Here is an 11,557-nt window from a genome sequence, read left to right as displayed (position 1 = left end):
AGACGTCACATAGGCAACCTCGAGAAACAACTTCAAAATGAAAACGCCCACAAACTATTGCACACGGGGCAGCAAGCAATCGGTGCTTTTTTTTTTTTTATTCCTCTATTTATTCTTTTTACCGAGGACTCGCAGTGTGTCTTATTCTTTACAGAAACACACACAAAGGTAAAGTTCTGTCACCACAGTACATTAATTTCTGAGGCTATTGTGAGTAAAGAGGAGGTCACAACTCTTCTGATTTAATCAGTTTGGAACAGGTTTTATTGTTATATAAAAAAGTGAGACATAACTAGAGCCTGACAAAAAGAACTATGTTTTGTGAAAATAATTAGAGGATAAAAAAGCAACCTCGAAACTCTGCTGTGTTTTTAGATAAGAATTTCAATGACACTTCACATCCCGGAACTATGCCTAAGTGAATCATCTTAGCTGAATGTTTTTTTTTCCCTTTTCAAAGAAATGAACATTATAGATGTAGCTAAAATTTCCTTTCATCTCTCCCAATCTCATTTCCCTCCTTCCTTCCCAGAGGCAGCCACAACCATGAGTTTGAGATATGTAATTCTGTTCTATTTTTTGTACTTTTACACACATGTATATAGTTCCTAAAGAATTATGATATTGATTTTTATGTTAAATTTTTTTCGTAAATGGTATCATACCATATATATTGTTCTGAATTTATTTATCTTGTTAATTACATTCAACTTTATGTTTTTGTGGCCTATCCAGATATACGTTTCATTTCTTTTTTGAACTTAATGTTTTAAATGAAGAAACCAAGAAGGAAGAAAAAATTTATTCATACCACAACAGTTACATGTATCTATATGTTTCTGCCTGTCTCTGATCAGGAGACTAAAGTCAGGAGGGCTTCCTGGAAGAAGGGAGGCCTAAATTCAGTTTTTGAAAGACATGAAAAAATGCTAAGTGACAAAGCATATCATAGGGCATTTCAGAGATACCCTTAAAATAATTTCCTAAACTAGAAATTGTGAGGTTTGCTGCATGGTCTTTTCTTCACTATTTAGAATATAGGTTTTATGGTTTTTTAAAAAAGAAACAACCATTTTGGCTAGACGAAGACTTTGACTGCGAAAGATATGTTTAAAAAGGGGTGCTATCCTAATCGAGTCACGATTTACTAAAACCAAACAACTCCAGAAATTCTATAAAACATTATTATTTAAGTCTATCATGTGGGCACACAAACCAATTACAAATGAAAGAATCTTTGATCAATGGAGTCATTAGTGTGTGCTGAATAAAATACATTCACAATGTATTTGTAGCGTGAGATGAAGATACGGAGATCACAAAGGGAGTGCTGCTTATGTTAGTAGTTTTAATTTTACCTTGTCAGCACCCGTGTGTATAAAACTTGAGAAAGTAAGACTTTGATTTGTTCAGGTTTCCTTAAGGAGGGGCCACAGAATCCTTGAAGCATGATTTGAAAAAGATGGATAAGATATTCCACCCAAAATTCAACATCACCTTTAATCTTGCCCTCTCCTCCTCTAATCCCTAGGTAATGTTTTGTGCTTCTTTTGCAGGAAAGCAATTTTGTTAATCACTTTAGCACCAATTCTTGCATCCCTGGCAATACTCAGAACTGCTTCCATCCAAGTCTTTGATGTGGGAAAGAAACACACACACTCTTTCGCATGTAATCTGAAAACAATTCACCTCTTGCCAATGAATGCACAGCACTCCACTTTAATAGAGAGCAAGTTCTGCAGAGGTTTCTAATCCTTTCTGCCAAAGAAGAGAAGAGAGAGAATCACTCAGGTAGCTCAACCTCATTCAGGAGTTAAAAATCACTTGGAATGTTTTGTGGTGTGTTTGGGGCTTTTAAAAAATATCACTTGCTGAAGATTACTGCTCTCAGGGGAAATCAAAACAACTCAAGATTTAAAAAAATAAATAAATAAAATAATAATAATAAAAAAGACTCCCCATCCGCAACTCAAACAGGATATTCTTCTCAACTCAGATAACTCTTGATCTAAGTGTATTACAAGAAACCTGCTTTAATCCCTCAAAGCAATGGTGTTATAGATAAGTAGCAGTAACTGAGGTGGCTTAAATTCCAGAAATGTACAAAAGATTTGGTTGGGAACAAAACTAAAAAAGAAAGAAAGCTCAATCTGCATTGCTGTGACTTGAAGAGGTAAATTTAGAGTAGTAAAAATGCAAAGAATGACCCCTAAAAAAGAAATAGCCAAAAAAGCCCAGAATTGTCTTAATGGTCTTATAGGCTGCTTACAGTGTGTGTCTGAATTGTGTGTATGTTTTAGGGGTGTGCATTTAGGGGTAAGCATTTTAAGAAAGTGAAATGGTTTTACTGATTTCTGGATCTGATGGAGTTCATTTTAAAATTTATTTATACATTTTACTGTGATATTACAACATTCTGAAGCCTTATTTCACAAATGATTTTCTTTCTTCTTGTAATTTTTAATTGAGTTCTAGTATTTTCTCCTTGTAGCCTCTTTCCCTAACATATCACTGCTTACTTAAATGCAATGAGGCAGACTATCATATTTTCACAATTTGGATATTAATTTTGATCTACTTTCTGACCTCCCAGTTAACATATTGCAAATCCCCCCCCCCCGCACCTCCCTTCTCCACTATAGCTCTCTATTATAAGGTAATGGAAATTTCTTTCATGATGGCCTCTTCCATGTACCCAAAATATGCTCAAAATGCTCTTTTACTTTTTAGAGACAAGGCTTGTTATTTGATAGGTACTACACACAAATTGTTAATAGTTAAAAATTCAAAAAGTGAAAAACAGTATACTATAGTGAAAAAACTCTGTCCCTTATCCATCCCTTAGAAGCAAACATTGGTACTAGGTTTTTGTGACATTTGGCATACAAAAGTCAAAGCACACAAATATAGGTGCCCCTCTCCCGCGCACCCCCACCCCACCCCAATGGCAATGTTATACACACTGTTCTGCATTTTTCTTTCTTAATGTACATTAGAGATCCTTCTACAAAAATGCATGTGATCTCCCTTGATCTTTTTCTCAGCTGCTTATTATTCTATTCTGTGGATGTTCCATGACTTATTTAAACTGTTAGGAACACATTTATTCCAAACACTTTGATTCTCTGTCAGTGGCTTGTTTCTTCTTAGGTTGTTTCTATGACTCTATCTTGGGTAATGTTGAATGAGTGATTTTAATTGCAACATGGAAGGCTCTTGAACAAATGAAAAAATTTTCTTTTCTAAACATTTTAAAACTTTAAAAAATTACCCAAAGGAATATAGGTTTATAGTTTTCAAAAGACCAGCATTTATGGAAGTTGCGGAATGCCAAGTTTCAGTTACTTCCTCTCAGTGTCATCATGGATCTCACCTAGATCAGCTCATGACCTAACTGCTCAAACATTTAAAATTCAGTCGTTCATTGATTTCCCTGTGTGAGTTAACAGAGGATACTGAATTTCTTTCTAATAGCTGATGTTAACCTTAATTCTCTTAATCTAAAAAACATTAAATATTGCCTTATACCCCTTCACTTGAACACCAGTTCAATGTGTGATCTCATATATGACTGAAGACTCAACTCAGGGAAATTAGAACTCCTAAGTGACCTCAACTCTTTTTGTGAAGAGCTGGGCAAGCTGTGGAGCCTGACCATTATGATTCCTCTCCCACTGTTGAGAGGCGTAGGAGATGATGATCTTGAGAGATTATAGATGAAATCTCCTGGGTTGTGCCACACGTCCACTGAGACTGGTCATGCTTAAGAAATGCATGAGCCCCTGGGAAAAGTTCCTACTTCTTGGTGGCTCCATAGTACTTGGGGACCCATGCACTTGCCAAGTGTGGATTTGAACTCTTAACTCTGTCTTGCCAGGGCTGATATCTAGGCAATTTTTGTTTGGTTCTACTATCAGGCTGACTTCAGTTTCAGCTTTTCAATCTATCCATTTTTCTCCTAATTTATGTGTGAGCTTCTGTCACAGATATGAAGTTGAGCTTTTTGCTCACTCTTTTACTGGGAAACTCTTCTAGCATAAAGTCATGTGTTGTGAAGGAGAGCTGGGGTTAAAAGCAAGAGTTGGTAGTCTAGTGGCCACTGTGTTAGAAGCAGGTGGTCTCACTAAACTCCATGTGTTTGGAAGCTTCTCTGACCAGCACTTCTGCTGCTATAAGAAGAGCTCAAGCTACACTCCTTGTTTCCAGGTCAATCTGCTGAACCTGGGAGGATCCCCAGAGTCTAGCTTGGACTTCTTCCTGCTCTTCTCTTTATAGTGGATTTCAATTGTAGGGATTTTTCTCATTCATTTCTCCATTTGTTTTTGAACCAGCTGTTATAAGGAGAAAAGGCACATTATACAGAATATATAATTTTTTTAAAAGCAGTATAACAGTTAAATTTTGGTCCAAAGGCTGTAACTGAGCTTTACCTGAGTGTGTGTGTATGCACATTTTTTTTTTACAAAAGTAAAAAACAAAAAAATTAAATAAGACCTATCCTTATTCCATTCACATCCAAACTTTTGTTTATATTTAACAATTGAACACAACCCGCCATGTGTTCAAAATAATGTAATTGAATGATACTCCATTCAATTTTGTGTTTTTCACATTTTTAACAGTACCCCAAACCTAAGACAAGATAAATTATACCCAGTGGTTCATTCAGTGTAATGAATGTCTCAAATGAAAAACTTTACCTGAAGCTGGGCATTCTTAAATGGTAATATTAATTAAAGAATTACACCTGAAACTAATATAAAACAATGTTGAATGTCAACTATAATTTACAAAAATAGTCACAGGGATATAAAGTACAGCATAGAGAATATAGTCAATAATATTGTAATAACTATGTAGTGTCAGATGGCTAATAGACTTATTGGGGTTATCACTTGGTGAGGTATATAAATGTCTCATCACTATGTTGTTTTGTACATTTGAAATAATTAAAAAAATCAAAATTAAGAATTTTATATTTGACCTGGGACTTTCTTCCAGAACTTAAGATACTTAAAATTTTTTTCTAAGACTTATTGTTCTTTTCTTGGAAAAAACCTTCATATTTGTGTACATTCTATCTTAGTAGTGACCTTATTTCTACATATGTGTGTATGTATGTATGTATATATTTATTTCAAGAAATCCCCAGGCAATCATGAAAATTTCACAAGATCTTGTGGTTCCACTCATCTTTAAGTTTTATATCTTCCATCATTTGTGGCTAAATGACTCAGTCTTCTGAGAAAGATCAGAAAAATCACGAATTCTGATGTTCTATAGCAATACAGGAATTTATCTTAGCGTCTAATCCTGATGGTGTGCTCTACATTTTGTTCAAAATCTCTTTGACCACTACCTATTGACACGAAGAAGGCTATCTCAGACTAACTAATGATAGGATTGCTTCACTGGCAAATCTGGACATCTGTTTTCACTACAAAGTCACATTTTATATTTCTATCCTGCTCACCCCCTTACTTACTCTCCTATCCATTATAGAACATATGGTCCTTAAATTTTGTATACATTTGTGTATATTTACATTATATATGTATATTTAAATACACATATATAAATTTATATAAAAATAGGAAATGTCTGTTTCCTTACAGTTGTAAATTCAGGATAGTATCTTGGAATGGTATCTGACCCTTTGGAAAATGAATCTTTCTAGTACAGCTGTTAATTTGAATAACTAGAAATCTTAAATAGTGGTTTGTTTTTTGTTGGAGATGACTTCTGGAACATTATTATTATTATCTTTAAATATTTTTATTAGGGAATTGGGGAAGGGGTACAGTGTTGAGGAAATGGGGAATGGGAACAGCCAAGTTGTTGTCCTTCAGTCTTAGTTGTGGAGGGCGCAGCTAGCTCAGCTCCAAGTCCAGTGGCCAACCAGCCACCCATTGGCAGCTTGTGGCCACTCAGCTCAAGATGCCCAGCTAAAGGTGCAGTGCTCAATCTTAGTTGTGGGTAGGCATAGCCCACCATCTCATGTGGGAGTCAAACCGGCAACCTTATTGTTAGGAGCATGCGCTCTCACTAGCTGAGCCACCCTGCCACCTGTTGGCAGCTCAACTCAGGCGCAGCTCACTGGCCCATGTGGGAATCGAACTGGCGACCCTGTTGCTCAAAACTCATGCTCTTAACCAACTAAGCCACTCGGCCGGCGCCTGGAACATTATTTTTATTTCCTTCTTTTGCATTTGGGGGGGGGCAGGATAGGGTTTCATAATATTATGAATCTCTATAACTCAAAAAACACACTGTCTTCCTGTGCATTACAACTTTTGCAAAGGTTTTCTATAAAAGTCACAAAAGACTAAAGTGAACTTAGAACTTTATTTTGTAGAAGATTTAGATTTACAGAAAAATTGTGAAGCTAATATAGAGTACCCATATACTCTCATTATCAACATCTTACATAAGTATTGTTTATTTGTAACAATTAATGGACCAGCCAGATTTCCTTTGTTTTTACTTAATGTCACTTCTCTTTTTTGTTCTAGGATACCACATTACATTGTCTTAATGTCTCCTTTGGTTCCTCTTGGCTGTGACAATTTCTCAGATTTTCCTTGTCTTTGATGATTTTGATATTTTTGAGACGTAATGGTCAGGTCGTTTTGTAGAATGTCCTTCAATTGGGATTTGCCTCATGTTTTTCTCATTATTAGCCTGGGATTATGAGTTCTGGGGAGGAAGACCACAGAGGTAAAGTACCGTTTTCATAACATTATAGCAAGGGTACCTACTATTAACATGACTTATCATTACAGATGTTGAACTTGATCACCTGTCTGAAATAGTGTTTGTCAGCCTTCTCCACTATAAAGTGACTCTTTTCCTCCCTTTCCATATTGTACTCTTTGGAAGGAAGTAGCTATATGCAGCCTGCTCAGGAGTGTGTGTGTGGAGGGGTGGGGTGAGGAGTGATGCTCCGCCTTCCTGAATGTGAAGTATAACAAATTATTTGGAATACTTCTACATGGGAGATTTGTAAAATGAACTTTTAACAATATTAAAATATTAAAATGAGCTAAATATTTTTTAAAATATTAAAATGAGCTAGCTTGGGCTGGCCGTGTGGCGCATTGGTTAGGAGTTGGCTTGGGACACCAGCTCTGAGCAGCAGGGCCCCCGGTTCAGATCCCACATGGGGGCCAGTGATGCTGTGCCCTCTACAGCTAAGATGGTGAACAACAGCTTGACCTGGAGCTGGGCTGCCAGTGAGTCGCTGGCAACGGCATAGGCTACAGTGGGGCTGGCCAGCAGCGGGCATGAGCTTTCTGAGCTGCTATGAATGGCCAGCGAGTGACTGCCTCACCTGGGAAGAGCACAATGACAATACCAATATGGGCCAGTGAAGTGATGTCCTCCACAACTAGACTGAAGAACAAAAGGACAGCAACTTGTCTGTTCCCTTTCCCTGATTCCCCAAAGCCATTCCCTCCCCAATTCCCAAGTAAAATCTTAAAAAAAAAAAGAAAAAAAAAGAGCTAGCTCAATTAAATTATTTCTTATACTTAGGTGTAAATACCTCTTAGGCTTTTTTTCTTTAAAAAAAACCCAACCAGCTGATTATCTGTGTAATACATGCTCACTGCAGAAAACTTAGAAAATGCAACAGTAAAAAGAACTACTCATAATTCCACCTCTCATAAGCATCCATTTTTAGCATTTGGTCATTATTTTCTTCTAGTCTTTTCTGCATAAAGTAACTATTTTTAAACAGTACTTTAAATTGTTTCATATGAAATAAAAATATTTTATTTTTTAATATAACAAAGACAGTGGATTCATAGAAAAAGAGAGATCTTGGTGGTGTTTCTAACAGGATTTCAGAATATAAACTACCAACCTGAGAGATAACTTCTGAAAACAACACTTTAGACTCTACCTTCCATTTGTGAGGTGCTCAAATGTTTATAGACACAACATTCACTGTTAGGCCTCTTATGTCTTCTTTCTGATACTCTAATTTGTTCATTATTTTACTTACATGATACACATTTTAAATGGAATCAATAAAGTTAGAAGAAACTTAGATGGCTAGTTAAAAACTCTTGCTTCAAATCTCTAACTTTCTTGTTGCATGGCGTGTTTGGACTCACGATGACTCTTTTTTTGTTGTTTTTTGAGAGAATTTATTGACTCTCTAAAGGTGATATGTGCTTATTAAAAAAAAATCAAGCAATACAAAAAAGTACAAAGTGAAATCCAAAAATTCTATTACCTAGAAATAACCATTGACATCATTCTATAAAATCTCCCTTTGCATATATACAGATAAAGACAAATTTACAAAAAGGCTCATAGGATACTTACCATATAGTATACACTGTTACTTAAATGTAACAGAAGAAAGTGATGCTGGAGCAAAATGGAGGAATTACTAAACTTTAGTTAAATGTTCTTTCGCAAGATATAGTAGTTCCTACAAATCTGTTTAGTTTTGACAAAAGATTACGAAAAGCATTAAAGAGGTTGTAGGTCTACATGGTTAACTCCTAAAAAAGAATTGAGACAATAACAGAAGCTACTTTAACCATTTACAAGCAGCTTTTCCTTAGATACCAGAATTGCTTGATAATAAAAAATATAGTATTATTAGGTGTGTCTTTATTAGTTGTAAGAGATCTTAGAAGACCCTGAATTCAATGCCTTAATTCCATTTTCTGCTGTGTATGGCAGAGGCATGGTTCAGAGTACAATCTTTGGGGTTAGACTGAATTTGATACCTGCTCTGCCATTTAGGAACCATGTGACCATAGGCCTCAGTTTCATCTGCAAAAAACCGGCTAATAGTATTTTCTTCATGTGGTGGCTGTTAGGAATAAGTGAGACAATACATGGGAAGCTCTTCTGATATAGTGTGTGATAAATAGTAAGTGCTCAGTGAATATAAGCTATTATTATTATTAAGGAATAATGGTGAGCATCTGAGCAAATGTATGACATTGAAAATTGTCAGTCATAAAATAATTTATCTCTCATGCATCTCAGAATAATTTCCCTGTTAAATAAATCTGCCTATTTTTAAAGGCTGGGGCCCTGAGGGCTTAACCAATGGGCATGTGGGAATGACTCCTGCCTGAGATTGTCACCTGTTGTTTTTTTGTTGTTGTTGTTGTTTTTAAAGAATTTATTGGGAAATTGGGGAAGGGGAACATTGTGTTTTTCCATTCCAGGACCCATCAGCTCCAAGTCAAGTTGTCATCCTTCAATCTTAGTCGTGGAGGGCGCAGCTCAAAGTCCAGTCGCTGTTTTCAATCTTAGTTGCAGTAGGCAGGGGGAGGAGGGGGTTGCAGCCCACCATCCCATGCGGGAGTCGAACTGGCAACCTTATTGTTAAGAGCATGTGCTCTCACTTGTTGAGCCATCCAGCCACCTGTTGGCAGCTCAGCGGCAGCTGAGCTCAGGCACAGCTCACTGGCCCATATAGGAATCAAACTGACAACCCTGTTGCTCAGAGCTCCCACTCTAACCAACTAAGCCACCCGGCCAGCCCTCACCTATGTTTTTAAGAATGGACAGAACACACAATTCTAGCCTTTTTACAATCCTAAACATATAGTATATACTACTATAACAGCAATAATCATTACTATGCATGTCACTTACATGGACATATACAAAGAACTTTATATCTGTACTTAAAAATTCTCTTTAAAAGTAAACTAATATATGTTTCTAAATACCCACTATAAAATTCATAGTCTTAAATTTTAATATATCATGAATTCCATGTTTTTGGCATTCTAAATTTAAAGTCGTCCAGTGTTTTCAGTTTACTTATTAATATGCAAATTTAAAAAACTTTTTAATAAAAAGCATTACAAAAACAAAGGTAAATTTTACCCCCTTACATTATTTCATTGTGATTCCTGGATTTGAACTTCAAGGGAGTTGATGACTTTTCTTAAAGATGTTCTGAAGTCCACTGTACTCTTTCCATCTTCCATTTTTCTGGCTATTAAATTATTTATTTTCTTTGAGAGTAAAATGCTATTCAGGTTCTCCACGAAGATAATGCATTTACTTTAGTTACAAACCCATCTTTCTAGCCACAGTTGATTTTTTTAAATACTGTTCCCCAAAAGAAGTTTACAAACACTTTTTTTGTGATGCAGTTTTTTTCAAGTTTGGTTTAAATCCCAAATTGAATTTGTTAGTTTGTTTGTTTTTGGGGGGAAGGAAATGAAGGATTGATGAAAAATTCTAGCTGCTTCTTTGAGTTGAAAGTAAACTGTAGGGGTTTTTTTTTTTTTTTTCAAATGCTCAAGAATTTAGAAATACACATCACCACCAAATAACAGAATATATGCCAAGTTTCCATTTTGGCTTTTCCTTTCTGCATAGTGAGTACTTTGGCTTTTTTTTGGAAATCATTAAATCATAAACTCTACCTTAAACAGTTCACTTAATCTTCCAGTTTGGGTGTGAAAGAGGGTGATTTGATGTTTTTAAATGATGATTTAATTTATCCATCAATGAAGGCAACATGGGGTAAAGAGTAAGTTTCACTTGTATGACTGGATTTTAATGCTGATTTGATTTATGTTGGGTTAATTAAATCTTTTCTGTACCTTCAAGTCCTCCACTAAAAACTAGGTACAATGATTACCTACTCAGCTTTACTCTGTGTTAAAAAATATACGGTTAAAAATAGTCAAATGTTTAAAAAATAGTCATACAGTAAGAAATTATAAACATGTCTAACACAAATCTGAACACAAAATGTAGGAACCATATGCTGTATTCATCTCTGTCTTCCTTCCAGCGTCACTCACAGTACACAAATGTAGCAAAATCAATAAATGTTGAGTTGACGATGACATTACCCCAATTTGCAGAGTTCCTACCTCAATAGCTGTTTAACAGTATGAATAAGTAAATTTCTTTACAATGATCTCAAAGAGATGGTGTAAATTCTTTATGTTGTATCAAATATTGCTTTTAATAAGTAAACCACTGGCTGGAGTTTAGAAGTCTTTTTTTACACAATGCCTGTGGGGTGGTTTTGTTTTTTTTTGTTTTTTGGGGTTTTTTTTTGGTAAGGGTATTTTTTTTTTTGTAACAGGATTTGACCTGTAACTATTATTGAGAATTTTCTTAGCAGAGTTCAAAGCATTTTACAGGGATCATCTCATTTATCCCTCGAAAGTAAGGCAGAGGCATTATCTCCACTACAGACTGAGAACACTAAAAGGCCAAGATAGGTGGGGTTTTTTGTTGTTGTTTTGCTAAGATCAAAAAGTAATTCGAGGGCAAAGCCAGATTCCGGTCTGACCTTGTTACACGATGCTTCTGCAGCACCATAATGCAGTGTAGTTGCTTCCCAAGGTATCTCCTTGGCTATGCTAGGTGTTGGATAATTTCCAGAGTTGATTTCTCATTCATTCTTGCTACCTGAAAATGCAAATACAAAATAAAACCTTCAAATACTTCCTATGAGAATTTGGGATACAGGATACACAGACAGGGACGGGTATCTTCCCTGCTCCCCTCCAAATCTTACTGCCTAGCCCTACTACTGTCCAATAGAAAAATA

Source organism: Hipposideros armiger, unplaced genomic scaffold, assembly GCF_001890085.2.
Source record: "Hipposideros armiger isolate ML-2016 unplaced genomic scaffold, ASM189008v1 scaffold_28, whole genome shotgun sequence".
NCBI classification, from domain to species: domain Eukaryota; kingdom Metazoa; phylum Chordata; class Mammalia; order Chiroptera; family Hipposideridae; genus Hipposideros; species Hipposideros armiger.
The sequence above is the reverse complement of the archived record's forward strand: the minus strand, read 5'-3'. Positions refer to the sequence as shown.